Here is a 19,737-nt window from a genome sequence, read left to right as displayed (position 1 = left end):
GTAGCCCAAGGTCCTTTTTTGTTTTTTCTTCTTCCCTAACTCCACCTGCTTTTACTTTTGCCTATGTAAGTATATTTGCAGACCCCACACACACCCAGATACACATATATTGGTCCTACCTGTTTCCAGCTGCCATCTAAGTTAGCCTGCACTTTTTACAGGCTGAAAATCTGTTTTTTTCCCCCTGGATGGCCTGCCTCCTAGGCACTTGAGAATAATTGGGAGGGATGAAGGGACTCCTGCAGTCCACAAGGAAGAGGACAGAAGTGAGCATCCAACCAAAAGGAATGCTCCCTTCCCCAAATTTCTAGCTAAATGCTTCAGCGGGAGTGGCAGGGAAAGATCTTAACCCCACCTCTAGCACCAAAACCTAAGTCCATCTGCTCAGGGCAGGCAGGAAGAAATATCTATTTTCTCCTGTTTTATGTCATCCTATCCTCAAGTTATCCACATGCTGTGTATTTGAGACTGGGAACTGTTCCTGTCCCCAGCCGGTGATCAGACCCCCATCTTTGTTCCAGTGCGTTATTTCTCCTCCATCAGTCCTCCACTCTGCGCCGGCTGACCCAGTCAGGGTTGGTGTAAGAGGGCGGGGAGAGCCTTCTGTTTGGCGAGTGTGCTTTAGGACCCTACGGGAACCCGTGCCTCTTGCAGCAGCCTAACCCAGAAGCAGGGGGGAATCCTGAATCGAGCTGAGAGGGCTTTCCCGGTTCTCCTGGGAACCCCATCGCCCCCTGCCAGCACACACCTGACCAGGTAGGACCATGCACACCCCTTCCCAATTCTTCCTTGGCCGCCTTTGACTCTGGCCTCTCCTTCTGATCTAGCCGTTTCCCTCTCGCCAGTTCTGGCTTTCCCCATCCCTCCTCTCCTGTCACTCACTGTAGTCCTGGGAGGTGGGAGCCTCGGAACAGTAGGGTGTCTGAAAGCTCAGAGCCCCCTGCACCCTCCAGCGCCTTTCCCGCGTTTCTCCTGAGGCAGTCCTCCTTCTCTAGCTAAGAGTAGGGAGTAGGGGGAAGGTCTGCCCAGGCCCACGCCTTTGCACCCTCCTTTGCAGTATTGCCTAATACCCCTTCCCCCACCTCACCTAGACTGGAGAATAGGCAAGTGCCGGGGTAACAGAGAGAGGAGAGAGCAAGAGAGGGACCTGAGCTTTCCCAAGGAATTTCTTTCTTGCTTCCTAGCCCAAAGAGCTCAGGACTTTGCCCCCACTCCCTACTCACCTTGTAGGGGAACTAATGTCCCCTTCCAGGTTCATCTCACACTTGGGTGGCCAAGGGCTTTGCAGGAAGGTAGTGGAGGTTGTGAGCATTTTGGTGACCTTTTCCTCTGGGAAAGTTCTTTCAGCTTAGAGCCCCTATCCCTGTCAACATCTCAACACCTACTGCAGAAGCCCCCCACCACCACCCCTGTGTGTGTGTGTTGACAATATGGTTTTAAGATCTAGAAGCTTTGGATAGAGGTGGCTGCAGGCATTGGAAGGGAGGGATACCAGAGTGTGACCCAGGCTAGAACAGGCTCAGTCCAGATGGCTAGGGAAGGGGGTGTGGACCAGATTGAGGAGGTCACCCAGCCTTGCCAGCTCCCTGAGCTCCTTTGCTTTCAGAGTCTCAGGCTCCTGGTGTTTCTCTAGAGCTACAAGGTCCCCAAGCTTCTGCCCCCTGCCCCCACATGCTCTCAGAGAGGGCTAGATGGCACCTACTGTTTACAGTGGCGTATTTTTCTCCTGTGGTGGGCAGACAGGCCCTGCTCTCTGATGATCTAGGACATGCCATTCTGGTTTGGTGGGTTTATAGGAAGGGTGCACACTGAGTTACCATGTGTGAGTGTATATCTTGCTTCTGGGGGTAGTAGACTGGGGAGGGGGTGATAGAACAGACTGGTCACACTGAGGGAACTCCTCTAGTTCTCAGTGTGTGGTAGGGGTGGGTTGCATGTCCCCATCTGGTAGCTGTGTCTAGGTGTGGGGTATGCTCTGCATTCTTCCATGGCTCCCCAGGTCCCCTAAGGGTTGGTTTTGGAGGACAGGGTAGATAATGGAGTGGCTTCAGACTTCGTTCTGGTCTTGATCCAAGAAGGAAAGTAGAGATTATGAGTGTGAGCAGTGGACTGGGAATCAGAGGCCTGAACTGGAGACTTAGCCTGGTTATTTAACTATGTGTGTTTATGTAGGTCTTCCCCTTTGCTAAGCCTGTTTCTTCATTTGTAAAAATGGCCATCAGTAGCAAGCAGGGACACTGCCACCAAGACCCCACAGATAATGTATTGTAAAGCTCAGTCCAAATGGTAGTAATGATTGGGGGGATCTAGGATGGAATCCTCTTCCTAAATCTAGGTCAATCTCTCTGCCTTCAGTTTTCTTCCCTCATACTTTACCCATCTGGGAGATGGAGGAACCAGGCAGGGCTATTGCCCCGGGTACTGCAGAATTCCCTTGCAGGTTGTAGCTGTTGCCAGAGCACCTGTGGTCAGAGAGTACAGATCTCTCCACCAGTCATTTCTTCCTCTGGGGCCCCATACTTTCTCCCCTGAGCCATGTCTCCACCTTCCTTCTGCCATCCCTGCTTGGCGTCCTTGTCTCTCTCTGCTCTGCCCAGTGGCCTCCTTGTCCGGCTCACTGGGCAGGAGCCCTAATCGGATTCGACAGCTGAGATATGTGTGGCGGCTAAGAGCAGGCGGGAGGGAAGCCAGTGGGAGGATGGTATGAGGACTGCCCCTGGCACTGCCCCGGCCTCCCAAGCACCACCTTGGGCCTGCTGATTTCTTACTTGGCTTGGCCCCAAGGAAGGGGTGCCAGAGGAAGCTCAGGAATGAACAGGCTGGGGTCTGGAGACTAGGGGAGGAGGAAACACACCAAGGTCCTGAGGACCTGGTTGATATTTGATGGCCTTAATGTCAGTATCTCTGACTCTGATAAGGAGGAAAGGACAGCGATGAGCCAGGTGGCCCCCACCCTCACCACCTCACTTTCTTCTCTCTTCTTGTTCAGAAATGTGTTCATTTTGCCTCATCTAGCCCCTTTGACCAGTACCTCCTTATGGGTCACATCTGGGAGCTTCTGGGGGTGCCACATGTCTGCCTCAATCTGGGCTGTTTCCTCCCCTTCAAGGTATTTCACTCTCTCTGGGCTGGGTGCCAGGACTCCTGGGTTTCCTGCCTGCCTGTGGTGCAGGGCTCCCCTGCAGGGCTCCAGAGAGTCGCTTAGCTGGTTTCCTTCCTCCTGTGTGGGGAGGGCCTTCCCCTAGGGTTGGGAGGTGTCAGGAATCCCAGGTGGGATGGTGTGGGGGCATAGTAGTCTCTGGCACTGTAGCACCCCAGCTTCTCCCTCCTAGCCTCTGACTCAGCTTGGGGGCAGCACATGCCCAGCCTAGCAGGCATGGCCTATTCTTGCCTCCAGGCTTCTGTCTTTACAGAAGCCTAGATCTTCTGCTCTCATTGTTTAGCTTTTTTTCCCCATGGTATCTGGGGGTGGCTATCGAAATCCCTGTGTTTTGGGGAGCAAGGGACTAACATAATTGAGGCTGGGGCACTATTTTGTCTTCCCTCCAGCTGGGCCAGGATGAAGGAAACTGTCACAACTTCCCCACGCCAATTCCTTCTGCCCTCAAAAGACCAGTCAGTGGAGCCAGGCCCTGCCCTCTGGGTGCCCACAATGTGGTTGGCACTGATTTGTCAGAAATTGGGAAGGTTTCCCTCTAGACCACTTGCCTCCTTTCTCCTCCTCCCGCAGGGTAGGGGCAGCTCTGTGATTGCAGGCACTTATGAGCAGGCCTCCCCGCTAGGGAAGGGGTGTGGGATGCCCCCAGGATGGCCAAGTTGGCACTAGTCCCAGGCTGGAGTACTGGACATGATTCTGACCTGGGAGTTACTGGGGGGAGGCAGGGCATGGGCCTCCCTGCCCCCCTCATTTCCTGCTCTTTGGGCAGCTGTGGGCGAGAAAGGCTGCAGGGACTATTTTTAGTTGGTCAGTCCCCTGGCAGGAGGGACGTGCAGAAAAGCACGGGGCAGGCAGAGGGGCTGGCCAAGGTGAGGGTAAGCAGGCAGGCAGAGGAGTGAGGAAGAGCCAGAGGGGCAGAAGACGGAGCAAGGAGGGATGTGGAGCAGGGGGAGGATCTTACTGAGAGGGGCTTGAACCAGGTAGATGGGCCGGACTGGACTGGGTGGAAGAGTCCTGGCACCCTTCAGGGTGTTCTTTATCCAACTGGACTCAGAGCTTGAAGGGGTTTTAGAGGCTACATAGGCAATCCCTTGCCCTCGCAGAGAAGGAAACTGAGGCCTAGAGAGGACACTCAATCAGTCATTGGCTATGTTGAGACCTGAACCCAGGCCCTCCCTTTGCACCATTTTTCTGTTGTCATGGTTCCTCACCACACCTCAGTGTGCTTCCCTCCCATACTGCAGCAAGGAGGACCACAAGCCAGACACACCTGGTCCATTTCCCCCTCTGCTTGTTTGTGCAGGGTCTCTGTAAATCCCAGCTTGGTTTGTTTATAAGTCTCTCCATGTGGAGAGAGTCTGTGTCCAGGCTGGAAGGAGGTCAGAGTTGGGTTTGTTTGGGTGGCCTGTGGCCACTGGTGTGAATGGAGGTGCTGGACAGGTTCCAGTAGGCTCACAGGCTGATGAGCTCTGGGGCTAGGAGACACCTTACAGAAGGGACGTCCAGACTCCCCAGAGCCCTTTGTGAGCTCTCCTCCTGCCCTGCTCAGGACCTGTGGGTCATAGTGGTTGTTTGCCAATCTCCCTAACAAAAGAAGGGAGCAGGGCTGAGAAGTAGGTAGATTACTACCAGCTTCTGATCACTAGTCAGAAGGGGGCCCCCCTGAGGTCAGTCCCCTGGCAGGGGGAGGCAGGGAAAGTTGGGGCAAGTTGGGGTGTGTATAGGGAGAAAACTCACTAGAGAATTGTGGTCCCTCAGAATTCAGTCTGCTTTTTGTCTTCTGCCTCAGCCTCTCCCCAAGGGCCACCATGTTGTACAGCAGCAGGGGAGCTATTCCATATACTATGATGTGAATGGCGCCCCCTGGGGTTGTTCAAGGCAACATGCCTGTGTAGCCAAATGTGGTGCATCTGTCCCCGACCTTCTTCCTTCAAATTCAGACCCAGCTGGAAGGAAGTGTTCCATATATGCCTTAATCTGACACCCTCTTCCCTACCCTACCTCATGCCACTCAACATCTGTTCCTCTGCTGCCCACCCCCAACCTACCAAGCAGGTCTTGGTGCACCACCAGTTGTGGAGCAGGAACCTCTCCCCTTCTCTTCACTTAGTTTCTGTGTCTCTGGGGGGCTGATTTATCATGCCCCCCATCACTATTGTGAGAAATCAATAGTGCAAATGGATTAAGGCTGTTCAGCCTGTCAACTCCCCTTGGGCCCCACCAACTCTTCTGGGACTTGTGGAGTTGCTCAGTCCCCTTCCAGCTTAGCATACACGTATTTAGTGGTTGTAGCCAGAGCACTGAGCACAGGAATTACTTTTTCTGTTCATCTCTTTCTCATTCTCTCTCATATTCTGGGCTGGTCTTAGCATGACAAATACTCTTGAACATTTATTTTCTAGCTTGGGTGGAGGGGCTTAAAGGGCAGTAGGCTGCCACCCAGAGGTGGGGAGGGAGGCCAGTGGGTGAGGGAGAGATGGCGGGTGGGGGGGTGGGGCAGTGGTGGGGACTAGCTGGGGAAGGGATTGGGTGACAGCCCACCCTATCACCTCTGGTAACTCAATCCCTGTACCCCACCCTCCTGATTTCCCTCCTGCTCAACAACTTCAGCAGCTGCTGGCAGAAGCAAGGCTGGCAGAAGTGTGTATGAGTGCATGTGTGTATGAGGGGAGAGGGTGAGAGGGGCTGTGGGGGCAGGGAGTGCTGCCAGGACATGTTAAAGGAGACTCACAGCCTGGGTACAACTTGGGTGGCAGGAGGAGGTGGGGCTGGTGGGAGAGTGGGTGGTGAGTGATAGGCAGGCTGTAGTGGGGGCAGGGCAGCCCAGGGGTCTCACAAAACTTGCTGGCACTGAAACAGGGCCTGGTGTGGTGGGGGTGGGCAGTGGTGAGGGAGTAGGGGCTGGCACAGTCATTGTTGGCCCCAGAATGCCAGGAGGCCCGTTCTTCACCAGGGGGCGCATGTAACCATGGAGGGACAGTCTGCCCCTGTCTCCAATCCCTGGGCTGTGCCTGCTGGGCATCACAGTCTCGGTGGTGACTAAGTCACTTCTGTCCTGGGGCTGGCAAGGTGCCAGGCTCTGCTCTTCTCGGTAGGTGAGTCACTGCCCTGGCATCTCCCCCGGATGAAGCTGAGTCACCCAGCCATGCCTGCTAGGCAGGTGGGCACCAAACTTGCGGTGGAGGTGGAGGGCTATGTATGCAGCCCCCAGTGTCTTCTCTACTCTCTCTCTGGCATGTCCTGACCCCACCCATAAACCTGCAGAGCCAGGCAAGGATGTCGCTTCTCCCTTGTGATCCATTGAGGAGTGAAGGAAGGGGTAGCAGGGCACAGAGTGGCATGATACATGTTTGATTGGATTAAGTAGGGGTGGGGAGAGTTGAGGAGGGAACATTGATTGTGTTTTATATATATATATGGATTTATTTTATATATATACATATATATGGATTTTATTTTAACAAAAAAGAGACAGGGTCTTGCTATGTTGCCCAGGCTGGTCTTAAACTCCTGGACTCAAGCAATTGTTCTACCTTAGCCTCCCAAAGTGCTAGGATTAAAGGTGTGAGCCACCATACCTGGCCTGGGTTTGAGTCTCAGCCCTGCCACTGACAAGCTGTATGACCTTGAGGAAGGCAATTTTCTTTTTGAGCCTCAGTTTTCTCATCTGTGCAATGGCAACAGGAGGCTGCCCCTTTAGGACCTGTGAGAATGAAATGGAGTGGGAATATTAAGGTACTTGTGGGAGGAGCTCCTTTTGGGATGAGCAAGGAGGCTTGGGAAGAAAAGAGGAGTCAGCTGGAACTGGTTCCAACAAAAAACTCCCACACCATCCTGGTGGTCTTGGAGGGCCAATTGCTTTTCACCTTCTCTTTAGACTATCACTTAATGCTGTTCTTCAGGAGTTCTCACAGGCTGTGAGAGGACAGCCTTGTTGTACTAGAAGTGTGGGTCCCCCTAGGGTGCCTCAAAGCTGTATTTTATCTCTTTTTGACTACTGAGAACTGTCACCGGCCCTGCCACCTGTCCAGACTCTCTTCCTTCTCTTCTTCTAGTATGAAGAGGGATCCTTGTTTTGGGAAAACTGTGGCTCAGGCTCCTCCCCTAGCCTATCTCCCAGTGCACAGAACTGGTAGGCCCCAAGGAGCGTCCTTCCTAAAGAGTGAGGTGCCCGGGCCCGGCGCGGTGGCTTAAGCCTGTAATCCCAGCACTTTGGGAGGCCGAGGCAGGTGGATCACAAGGTCAAGAGTTCAAGACCATCCTGGTCAACACGGTGAAACCCCGTCTCTACTAAAAATACAAAAAATTAGCTGGGCACGGTGGCGCGTGCCTGTAATCCCAGCTACTCAGGAGGCTGAGGCAGGAGAATTGCCTGAACCCAGGAGGAGGCGGTTGTGGTGAGCCGAGATTGCGCCATTGCACTCCAGCCTGGGTAACAAGAGCAAAACTCTGTCTCAAAAAAAAAAAAAAAAAAAGAGTGAGGTGCCCTTGAGCCTGTGACTTTTCTCTCCCTGCTAGTTTCCTGCGGCTTCTTGGGTACTCTTCTCTCCTCCTGCATCAGGGTCCCTGGTGGAAGGGGGTGGTGGAAGCCCTATTATGAGCCCAGTACAGCTGGAGTTCAGCTGCTGCTGCAGATTGAAGGCTCCTGGTTCCCCACCTGGGGACCTCTCCTGCTTTCTGCAGTCAAGCTTGGGTAGAGCTGGACCTTGGACAGGTGGTACTGGTTGCCTTGGGCAGGAAGGAAATGCCCCAAAGATGTGCATTCTATGTGTTTGTACGCATGGGTGCTGGTCTTGTGTGAGTGACCCCTGTGGGGTATGGGTTTGTGTGTATAAATTTCTTTCCTCATCCACATATGGGCCTACTTCTGTGTCTGTGCAGAAGTGTGCCCCTTCTGCTTCATGCCCTTGTCTGGGCACAAATTGTGTTTGTATGTACTTGTTCATTCGTAGATGTGCATACATGCGTCTTGGGGTTGTACACAACCCTGTCCTGAATGTGCACGTGCATTTGTACCAGGATGCCTGACCCTATGATGGCAGGTGTACCTGAAGGTCGTGCCACGTGGGAGGCAGTGTAGCTATGTGCATGCATGCTTGCATTCTTGTGTCCATGAGCCTTCCCCCCTAGCCTCAAGGAAGGAAGACCGGTAGAATCTAGGTTGGGAGGTGCCTGTGGGCACTGGAGGTGGGCTGGCGCTGACTTCAGTCCAGGGCTGGTTCCTCACCTGGGCAGAGCTCCCAGCTGTTGGCAGGGCTCAGGCTTAAGGCCCTTGGGGGAGCGCGGCTGTGGGGTAAGGGGTTAAGCGGTGGCGTCCACATCTGGGAGCCATTGGCGCATTCCTGCCGGCTGAGCGCATGTTTGCGGATGAATCTGGACAGGACGGGGCGGGAGGGGCTGGGCGCGAGGTTCGCACCGGCGGACGGAAATCCAGACGGGAGCAGGAGACAGCTCCGGCCCAGCGGCGGGAAGGGGCCTGAGGAAGCGTGGTCCGGCACTGCCGGGGCAGTTCCCCGTGCGCCAGCCCTCAGGGCAGAGCGTCTCGCCATCCTGGCTTGTCCTACCATATTATGGCTCTTGGGCTAGAGCCAGGGACAGACAATCAGATACTTCAATTCTAGACCCGGCTCTGCAACCGGTGCGACTGTGGACAAAACGCTGTGCCTGCGCTTGGCCTCTCTTTCCTCATCTGTAAAACGGGGCCGTCGGGCCAGTGGGTGTGAGAGCTCTGCCACCGGGTCAGGCTGAGAGTCTTCTCACTGGGTTGGAGGCCTGGGAGTGCAGCACTTCCCCTTCCAGTGGGAAGTCCTGTCGGGGCACTTGTGGCCACTTCTCTGCCTGGGAACAGGGCGAGAGGGGAGTATTCCCTAAGCGACTTTGCTTTCCCCTAAGCCTGCCAGTGGACTGCTAGCGATGGGGACAGGATCCTCCCAAACAGAGCAGCAGGCTGGGAGGAGGGTCATGGCTATGTTGGAGACTGGGGTCTCTCAGATGGATGGCGATTCAGATCCTGTCCAGCTGGAATATGAACAAGAGCGTTCCTGGCTTCTCCAGACTTGCTCGGGAGAAAGAAGCTTGAGTCTGTCTTTGAGCACGGAGGGGTGCTCCTGGGCGCCCCTACTGGAAGATATAAAAGTCTTTGCCCTTTGAGGAGAAGTGTACCTTAAGGGGGGTGGAGGGGTTGGGTTTGGCCACAGTTCCTAGTACCCACTGGAGCTGGAGAGTTATTTGGGGAAACAAATGTACTTGCGGGAGATCTACTCCTGGACTTTTTTTTTTTTTTTTTTTTTTTTCAGCTGAGATAATTAAGATCCAGGGAAGGGAAATGACTTGGTCAAGGTCACACAGCTCTCAGTTCCAGCTGGTCCCTAGAAGAGGATTATAATTATAGGATTCAGGGGCTTGACAGCTAGGGCAGGAGTCACCACACTCACTTCCATGTTCTGCCGCCGCCTCTCTTCTCGGGCTTAGGTGTGGGAGTGTGTGTGGTCGCGGGGGAAAGGAGTGTAGGATACCACATGCTGCGGTCTTCACCGAGCGCTATTTTCATTCTTTCCGCAGAACATCACCCCCTCCTCGCTCTGAATTTTCGGTTCGGGTCTGAGGGAGGGATTCTCCCAGATTCCCACGGTCCAGCCTTCTGCTAGGAGCGGCTCCTTTAAGACTCGCCCTTCTCGGGGTCTGTTAAGGAGAGGTGGGGGCGGGGGTAATCCTGTAGATCCGCCCCTGACTGATAATTGGTCGATGGGCGGGCAGGGGCGGGCCTGAGGGAGAGGGCCTTCCCCCACCTCTGCTCCGTACCCTCCGCCCCTACAGTCTGGGGCTCCGGGTAAAGTTTCAGCCTCCGCACGTGACTCGCTATGGCCGCTGCAGTCGTCCCGCGCCCCTGAGCCGCGGCCCCCCGGACGGCTCCTCTCCCAGGACCCCGCACCCTAATGCCGAACAGCACCAGGGCGCCGGGTTAGGGCAGACGTTGTGCTCGCGGGCACCCCGAACGGGTTGCGTCCCCCTGCTGCGAGGTAACCCCTCCCCCGGGGATTCTGGGGAGCCCCTGGTTCCCGCAGGCGTCGGGGCCCCATGTCCTGCCCAGATAAGCGTTACGGGAGGGGACTGGGTGCCGGGAGGCTTCCGATGGGAACCCGGGGTTTCCTGGGCTTCCCAACTCGCTGCCGCCGTGTCCAGGGTGGGGGAGCCCCGTCTGTGCGTCTGCCTGCGCCGTGTCTTCGCGCGCAGCCTTGAGGCATCTGGGGCCGTCTGCTGCGTGTGTCCCCGGCGCTCGAGCCCTTGCAGAACTGCCGCTCGGAACTCCTGCTCTCTCTTTTTCTCTTCAAAAACAAGCACAACAAAAAGACTTTCAAACCTGTTTGGTTTGATCCGAGAGATCGGATGCTCAACGGACTAGCCCCCCTCCCTTTTTCCCTCCTGTTATCTGAGCTGCCCTGTGGTTTGGGGAGAATCAGCCAGGCGGCCCACCCCTACCATAGGGAGCCGGCCAGGGGCGGGGCCCGCTCAGCTGGTGTCCCCTGTGGAGTGAGGGGAGCTGTCAGAACTGGGTGCAGGAGCCAATGCAGTATGTATGTAGGGGTGTCCCTGGGGTCTTGTGCTACCATGGGGTGTGGGAGCTTTTTGGGTCGAGGGGAAGACAGAATAGACGGTCGACTTTGCTCTGCTGAGGGTGTCTGGAACCTGGTGCCACCCACGAGGCTTGGAAGCTGCTGGCCAGATGTGTGTGTGTGCTCGCCTGTTGTGGGGTTGTGGGGGGGCGCAGCTGGGAAATGAGCTTGGCTGTGTCCCCTCTTCTCCTCTCTGGGCATTGCCCTATTGTCAGGTTGCTCCTTGCGAAGGACAGGCCTCTAGTGTGCTAGGGTAGGGATGGGGACCAACTAATCCAGAAGCCAGACAGGAAAGCTCCCCAGCCTTGGAGATGTTTCTGCACCCTCCTTCCTGTCTTGGATAGGATGCCCAATGTGATGGCCTGGAAGGGTACCTCCTCCCCGGTCTGGCTCTGTCTTCTTAACCAAGTTGCCTTCTGTCTGCTGGCTGTGTGTACGTGTGTATATATTCTTGGAAAGGACTGTTTCTGAAAACACCCCCAACCCCCCACCCCCCCACCCCCTGCTCCTTAATTCCAAGGATCACTTCTGCCTCTGACACTCATCCTCCTCAGTTTCCTGGCCAGGACATTCTGGGTTGTCTCTTATACCCTTCCCTGGCTGCAGTCTTCATAGGGCAAGATTGTTTTGGGGGAAGTGGTTCTGTAAGGACCTCTCATGTCTTGCTAGGAAATTGGACCTCAGGCCCCAAAGTCTCCTACAGGGCTTGATGAGGAGGCTGTGCCAGGGAAGCCCCAGGTTGGAGTGGGGGTGGCTTGGAGCCTTGGGGCTTCCCCTGGGGGGTGGGTGGGGATGCGGCTTGGGGAAGGATCAAGAGAAAAAATATTTGGAGTTGGTTGTGTGATGCTTCTTCCTGGAGGAAGAAGAGGGGGTGGTTATGGAGTCAGGGAGTTTGTGGCTCTGAAAGATGGTATGCTGGGAGGAGCTGGGACATCAGTACTGCCTGGGAGTCTGGGCCATGTGGTGTCCTGAAAGAGAAGTCAGTAGGGTCAGACTGGAGTAGGCTCTTGGGAGCCAAGGATCTTGGATTTGCAGGGATTTTGAGGGTGTGAGTGAGTGTACATGAGGTGTCACTGCAGGGGTTTCACCATCAGACTGGCGATGGTGGCACAGATGCAGTGGCAGTTCTGAGAAGATCCTAGGCTTGGAATGGCTTAATCCTGGCCACCTCCTCCTTCCTATAGCCCCTAAAATCTCTATATCTTCAGTCTGACCCTAAATACTCCGGCTGCCACACTGGTACACCTTTTTAGTTTCCTTCCTACTCCCAACTTTGAGGCAACCTGGCAGGAAGCTAGCTGTGAGCAGCCCCATCCTGATCGCCCATGTGCCTCCCCCACTGGGCATAGTCACCCACACGTGCCATGACGTGGTTCCTGCCACCCCATCTAAATATGGGGGAGAGGACATTGAGTTCTGAGTGGCCTCTCGAGTCTGTTTTGGGGACATTCACCCAGACCCCTGCTAATGATTTCCCCTTCCCCTAACCCATTTAGTCTTGGAAGCTGACTCTGCCCTCTGGGACCTTTCCTCCCAGTCCACTCCTTGCTCAGACTCCAGTCTCAGGTGGGATGGTCCTTAGAGCCATGTGATGTGAGGGTGGGGCCTGCCCCAAAATACAAACCCCAATGCCTAGTTTCCAATCCTCTTAAGACGCATAAGCAGGACAGGACTTAGGCTGGGCTGGAGGGGTAGCTATGTTTTTGCCTCTGTGGGGTCTATTAATATTTGGGAGCACTGCCTGGGATCTGGGGTGTTGGGCATCTGGGGATGGTAATCCTGTCCCCGTGACGAATAAGCAGGGTAATCTCCACTTGCTCAGCACCCCACACCCATCTTGTGTCAGTAGTTTTGGGAGTGTGGGAAGCTGGCAGGGCCCCTGGCAAGATGACCAGGGTTGTCTTGACTTACTACGTTTTGGGAAAGGAGTATGGCAACTGATGCCCCAGCTCCCAAGGCTTTGGCGGCACATTCTCTCTGACGCCTCCTGTCTTTCCTCCCTCTACTCCCCTCTCCACCCTCTGGCTGCTGTCTGGGGCCCACACGGTTTGTAGGGGGATGCATGGTGGGGGGCAGGGCCTGGATCTTCGTGTGTGTCCGGGGAGTATTCTGGGAATTGGCAGGATTGGCTGAGGTTGTCTGGGTGTCCCCGCAGGGTGGGCGGCATGTGGGGACCTGGCCTAGTGTGAGAATGTGTCAGTGTTGGTGTGTCTGTCCCCAGTCTGGCTCGGGTGTGGGTGTCTCTGGTGTGGGTGTCTCTTGCTTCGTCTGGATCTTGCCTCCCGCTCCAGTCCCGCCCTCCCCTCGCTCCCCCTAGCTGGGACCGCCTGCTTGCTCTCCCTCTCTCCCCACAACTGGAGCCTCCCTTGCCTGTTCCTGGAATTTGGAGGAGGAGGAGGAAGAGGCAGGCAGACAGACCTCCCACACTCTAGCCCGCCCACCTGGCATCATGGGGAAATGAAATAGGTGCTATGGAACTAAGTTTTCCCTGGCTTCCCTAGACCCTTCAGCACACATCATGTGGGCCAGGGGCCAGCTCTTACAGAAGAGCCATGGGCTGCCCACCCCTCTGGGCAGTGACACCTCCTTCTACTTAACATCCTGCCACAAAGGGCCCCTGCTGGACCTCCAGGCACCACAGTCAGCCTGGGGAGCCGGTGGGGGGATTAGGCTGCTGCCAGGCTGGCCCGCACCTGTTGCCAACCCCAGCCCTATAACTGGAGCTTGCTAGGGAGGGGGCTGTAGAATGACAGGTGTAATTTCTACAGCTAGGCAACTCCATCACCCCCCCAACAACTGGATATGCCTTTCCCTTTTGCCGGAACAAGGAAAGCCTTCCCCTTCACCACCCAAGTGTCAACCTGATCTCATGGATGATGCCCCTGTCCTGCCTGATGACCCCCACCCCCATCCCTGGCTAAAGAGCTGGGCTGCCCTCCTTCAAGTTTTCAGACCTCTGCTGCCCTGGCAGGGCTGGGGGTGTGGGTGTGTGTGGATGGGGGTGGTTCTCTGTTAATGTTTTAATTGCCTAAAAACTGGGAGCTCAGCTCTGGGCCAGTGGGGAGTCTGGGTCTGGCTGGCCGCCCGGTTTGGGCTAAATATAGTCTGGGACATCTGCAGAGAAGGGGAGGGGGGTGGAGGGAGGTTCCATTCCCCCACCTCCAGCCAAGGTGCCCTCGTCTGGGCGGGCACCTTGGAGGAGTGAGGGGGATTCCTTAGTACAAAAGGCAGGGGAGAGGTGCCAGGGGAAAGGCAGCAGGGGCTGGGCACAGTTGGGACCTTGCTTTCTGGAGGCCAGTAGATGCCTGAGATGAACCCGGAGGCTCAGGACAGGGCAAGAGTGGGGCACACCGGGGCTGGTTCCTCTGGCTGTTCCCTCTCCCCCCAGAGTTACTGAGGTCAGGAAGTCTTCATGTGTCACTGCGACCTGCAGGCAGTGTCACTGTGACCCACTCTCTGTGTGTCTGTATGTACACACCTACCTTCGAGTGGCTTTATCCTGGCCCTCCCACCGAAGCCTCTGTCCCCTGGGTCCTACCGCAGGTCCTCAGCTCTCCTTCTCTGTCCCTCGCCCCACAGTGAAACCTTCAGCCCAGGAATCGAGACTTGAGAAGGGGAAGCTGCGGTGGAGAGTTCTCTGATCTCCAGTCACGGCAGGAAGTGGAGAAGAGGGGGGTTAAGGGGGGGACCCATGAGTGGCAGGCAGAGAGGGAGAGCCCTGTCAGTCCCGCGACCCACTGTGCAGAGCAAGGAGGAGTTGGCCCCCCTCCTAGTGGTCCCCCTTCCTTCCAGCTCCAGGTGGGAGAAACCTGGGGGGACAGCTGATTCCCCAGGGACTGCAAACAATCTTCATCACCCCTACTAAGAAAAAAAAAATGTCTTCCTGTCACGTGGTTGTCACTTCCTGTCCCACTGTGGTTCCTGGGATGTTTGTTGTTGGTTGCCATGGTGATGTCTGCCGTGGGCACTACCGCTGGTTCTTGTGGGGAAGGAGCTACCCCTCCCCACCAGGCTGTAGGGGTACTTGGGGAACTTGACTAGGGGGTCCTTTCAGGCTGAATGTGTGTGGTCTCTGATGCCCCAGATTCTCCAAGACCCCCCAGACTTCTGTCTGTGGGGAGGAGTCACAGCCACCTACTCAGACTGAGTGCTGGGGAGACTGTGACTGCATCTGGCTGTGCCTGACTGTGGCTGTCACTGTGTGAGTTTGACTGATTTTGTAGCCCTTGTCCCCTCTAACCGGGGTTCTTCTCGCTCATAGAGATGCCCATTCAGGGAACCTCTGTGCTCCCTATCTGTCCTCATGTATGGTTCTGAAGCCTGCTCCCATCCTGTGTTCTGACGGAAACCACGTTCCCCAGGGAGTGCCTGTGGCTTCGTGGGATCCAGGCTGCAGTGTCGAGGAGCTCTGGGGCAGGGTCCCAGGTTGCGTGTGTTTGGGGCTGAGGAGGTGGGGGCTCTGCAGACCATGCCTTTCCCTGCACACACAGCCTGCACCCGCTTCTCCCTTGTCCAGCAGGCCCTCTTCTCTAAGGGGAAGGCCATGGGGCTCTGTGACCTATTATCTCTATCCCCTTGTAGGCTTCCCTGTTCAGCTGGGTATGGAGAGGGGAAGAGATTCCCCCTAGTTCTAGCCCCAACTGAGTAGGCGGGTGTGGAGTAGGAAGTTGCTGGGGGTCAGTGGGTGGAGGGGGGCATGGGGCAGGGCACAGTCTGACTCAGGCCTGGTCTGGGGTCAGAGCCAAAAGGATATCCTGAGGCAGGACTTGGGGGGGTTGTATTCCTGGATTCCCTGCAGTGTGGGTCCCCAGGGTGGGATGCTGGGAGGGGGCTGGTACCATCTAGTCCTGCTGGCAGTTTGCCCTAGGACTTAGAATATGGCAGTCACAGGGTTGGGCTGAGCTGAGGAGAGGGGTGGGGGTTGCTACAGCCTGTCTCCCCACCCTGGCCCTGCCTGTTTCTCTGTGAGCTGTCCCCGCATTGTGAGAGAGTTGTGCTTCCTGCTTGGTAGCGTGGAGGAGAGGTAGTGGTGAGGGGGACAGCTGCCAAGGTGAGGGTGGGGAAAGCCCCATGCCAGGCTGGATATGAGGTCGGTGGTTTCCAAGCTAGGGGGTCCCCTTTTGTCTGTGCCCCTTTGGTCTCTTACCCGACAGAACTGCCTGTGTATGGTCCACACATTTCTGTGGTCTGGCTGTGGCCTCAGTAGGCTCATCTCTTCCTCTTCCCATTTTTGTTTTTTTTTCCTTCCCTGTGGGTTGGTCCCTCTCCTTGAGGCCTGAATTACCCCCTGCCCTTTGACCTACTCGCTGCTTGGAGTAGGGAGGCTTCAGTTCTGGTTCTAGGTAGACCTCTCAGCCACTCTGGGCTTTAGAAGTCCTAAGCATGTCCCCTGGGGGATCTGGAATATGGCCCCTGAGGATGGAGGAGTTGGGAGCACTGCCCTGACCAGCAGAGACCCCGACTTCCTCCTCCTAGAACCTGGACTGCCCTGAGCTTGGGTTGTCCAGTCGCCCTTTCTGCTTGGTATCTAGTCACTGCTGAGATTATGGCGTGTGGGGGTCCTGCAGCTCTGCGTAGATGGGTAAGAACCCTGGGCTGAGTGGAGTACAAGTTGTGGAGACACTGAACCTATTCTTTTGGGACAAGGCACTGTGTCTTGAGGCAGTGGGCTGTAGTAGCACCCGGAGGTGAGATGCTAGACTTCCTCCTTCTCCTAGCTCCCAGGAGGGCATGCTTATGGCCTGCACTGACTAGGCCAGGTTTTCAAACCAGTCCTAGTTCTAGCAAGGCTAGCCCCAGGTTCTGTGGGGTTGGTGGGGAAGAGGTGCCCTTCAGCTATCTCAGCTACCCCCAGATGATCCTTCTCAAGCCCTCCTAGGGTAGCCTCTTTTATTTTTATTTTTTTTTATTTTTTATTTTTTTTGAGACGGAGTTTCGCTCGTTACCCAGGCTGGAGTGCAATGGCGCGATCTCGGCTCACCGCAACCTCCGCCTCCTGGGTTCAGGCAATTCTCCTGCCTCAGCCTCCTGAGTAGCTGGGATTACAGGCATGAGCCACCATGCCCAGCTAATTTTTTGTGTTAGTAGAGACGGGGTTTCACCGTGTTGACCAGGATGGTCTCGATCTCTTGACCTCATGATCCACCCGCCTCGGCCTCCCAAAGTGCTGGGATTACAGGCTTGAGCCACCGCGCCCGGCCTGGGTAGCCTCTTTTAAAATGAGACTGGGCTAACCTGGCTTCCTGCAGCCCAGACCCTGGTGAACAGACAGGAAACAGAGGATCCAAGTGGCTGAGTTGCTGGCTTGTCAGGGAGGAGAGGAGTGTGAGCCTAGGCCTGAGGGGACCCTTGAACAAGTGGGGAGTAGTCATGGCTGCTCCCCAACCCCTGTCTGCAGATATGAGGAGCGTGGGGGAGGCGAGAGGTTGTCGCTTTGTACATACGGGAGTGTGTTTTCCTGGAAAGTTTGTAAATGGTTCTAGTTTAGAATCTAGCCTGTTCTGCCTTGCTTGGCCAGCCCCTGGCAGGACAGGGGTCCAAAGTCGGCAGGGCTTTGTTTCTGCCAAGGCTAGAGTCCCTCCTGCCCAAGTTGAGCTTGAGCTCTGGGTGTCATTTGCATATGATTCACTAACTGTCTAGAATGCTTAGGAAACCCCCAGTCTCCCCTTCTTTTAAGCTCCCCAATCCTTTTCCCCTTCCCTCAGCCCCTCTGAGACTGCCTGACTTCTATTTCTTGGGAACCATTGTTTCCGGGGAGCCTGGAGAGCAGAGAGAATTGAATGAGGAAGGGAGGCTGGGCCCAGGCCAGGCCGAGTTTGGGGTCCCCTGCTCCTCTCTCCTGAGTACAGGAGAGGAAATGGTCTATTTCTCTTCCCCTTCTCCCCTCCCCAAATCCAAAGGTTTCCCTTTTTTGGTTTGTGAAATGAAAGAAGGGAATTTGGGAAAGGGTTGTGGTCAGGCCTCCACCCACACCCTGAATATCCCTTTCCCCACATCCCTCTCCTCCGTCTGAGGGGAAGCAGACCCTGGGAAATGGGTAATTCTCCCTCCTGGCCCTGTCAACAGATGTTGCCCTGGGTGGTGTGAGGCAAGGGAAAGCAGGGTGCCTGCTGAGGTGCACCAAGGTGGTGGCAAGAGGTGTGGGGATGGAGGGCTCCAGTTGCCCGGCACCTCCCCTGTGCCAAGCTCTGGGCTGGGTGCTTTCCAGGACTTCCTGTCTGAAATCGCACAACCCATTGTTGAGGTAGGCAGTTCACAGGTGAGTAAACAGATGCTTAGAGAGGTTAAGTGACTTGTGTAAGGTCACCCAGAGTGGCAGAGCTGAGATTTGACCCTTCCAGCATTTGGTTGTTTCTCGCATCTTCATGGCTCAGAAAGCTCTCACCTTTTTCTCTAGGTGTGTGACTCTGGGGTATAACACATGGGCAGTAGGGACACTGATGCTGGGGAAAGGATCCTAGCACCTTCTGAGGGTAAAAGCGGCCCCAGTGAGCAGGGCTGTGGGGTTGGTTGCAGGAGTTCCAGCCCCCTACCCCTTTTACTGCTGTGCTTAGGCTAGGCTTGGTATACTGGAGGTGTGGGCCTGTGGCTTTCTCTCTCTCAGGGGAGGGTGCTCATGGGCAGTGGAGGTGGCTGGCATAGGGTGGAGGTTGGATGTGGGTAGTTTGTTTTCCCTCTGTTTGGTACTGGTTTCGATTCTCTGCTGGGGCCTTCTCCACCCCTGGGGTGTAGGGGGCTGAGGCCCAGGCATCTCTCTGGGGGTCATAGCTCCTGAAGGACCTTCTGAGGCAGAGCTTGTGCTTCTTTCAGCCCCACCCTGGTCATCCCTGCCCTTGCCCATCCCTGTTCTCTGGTCTTTCTGGCCCTTGGCCCATTTTTGTGACCTTTAACCCCTCCTGCGGCTCAAGGCCCTCCCTAGAGAGCTGAGTAAATTTGAACTGAAGTTTGCAGGCAGAGGTAGGTTAGGCTTTTTGGACGCTCTGATAGGGGTTTGAGGAGGCTTCCAGCCTTGCCCTGTAGTGTGTGTGGGTGGTGGGCTGGGGGATGAGGTTGGAGTAGTGGGGATTGAAGTTTGGTTCAGTTTTAAACTCCTCAGGGGCAGAGTTGAGGTGGCTGTGGTTCTCTCTTCTCTGGGAGCATGGGTGGGTTCCAGAGGGTCTAGGTTGGACTGACTGAACTGGCCTCCCATACCCTAAAGGCTGGGTCAGGATGCCTGGGGTCTGCAGTGATGGCTTTCTGGGCCTCAGCCTGCATTATGGAGGCCTCACTTTGGGTCAGCTGCCCCTTGGGCCTCACCTTGAGAGAGGCAGGCCTCTGTGTGGGTGTGAATTCACCTGAGTACTTGTGGACCTGGGGCATGGACTAGGCCCACAGGAAGGACCTCAGAGCATCTTCTGGCAGAAGTAGCAGGTATAAGGGCCAGCCTGGCTGTGTGAGGACCGGAGAATGTGCAGTTTTGGAGACTGTGGGGCTGTGGTTGTCTTTGGGAAGCTGTGTACTGGGGCCTATGCATGCAGTTTCTGAGCTGTGTTCATTGTGTGGTGGAGCCCAGGTGTGGAGAGATGGTATCTCCAGGCTCCCTTTCCTCACATGCATGCCTGCACACACACAGGCTGGGGCTGCAGGTGTGCTCTTGCCCACCCAGATGTTTTCTGTAGACCTGCATGCATGAGTTTCTGCAAGCGTATGGTGTGTATTTGTGTGTGGGGGTTCAACTGTAGGAACGATGAGGTTCCGCCAGCCCCTTCTTCCTTTGCATTGCTCCCCCAGCTCCAGTTCCCATTGTGTAGGGCCCCACAGGAGTGGTGGGGGGGCACGGCCAGGGTGGCAGCTGGTCCAGTGGGTGGGGCCCCGTTCCTCTGACATCAGCCCTCAGCCTAGGAGGGAGTTGGCAGGGGCCTGGGGAAGGAAGGGGACTCTTTATTCAGGCGTGAGGAGAGAGGCCCTATGATTGTCATAATGAGTAAC

At 55.8% G+C, this 19,737-nt stretch overlaps 1 protein-coding gene across 2 annotated transcripts in view; it reads left to right on the top strand.

Moving 5' to 3' along the window:
- Nucleotides 1-649: 649 nt before the first annotated feature.
- The window catches only part of RARA (retinoic acid receptor alpha), a 46,926-nt gene continuing 27,838 nt past the window's right edge, over nucleotides 650-19,737 (top strand). The window contains exon 1 of one of the 2 annotated variants that reach the window (XM_012452019.2): nucleotides 650-756. The gene's annotated coding sequence lies outside the window, so the exon portion shown is untranslated. Of the gene's footprint in view, nucleotides 757-9,971; nucleotides 10,177-19,737 lie in introns of those variants that run through there. The other variant, XM_012452021.2, reaches the window with a different exon arrangement.

The sequence above is a fragment of the Aotus nancymaae genome, unplaced genomic scaffold (genome assembly GCF_030222135.1).
Source record: "Aotus nancymaae isolate 86718 unplaced genomic scaffold, 86718_ANA_hifiasm-v0.15.2.pri h1tg000089l, whole genome shotgun sequence".
NCBI lineage: Eukaryota > Metazoa > Chordata > Mammalia > Primates > Aotidae > Aotus > Aotus nancymaae.
The sequence above is the reverse complement of the archived record's forward strand: the minus strand, read 5'-3'. Positions and strand labels throughout refer to the sequence as shown.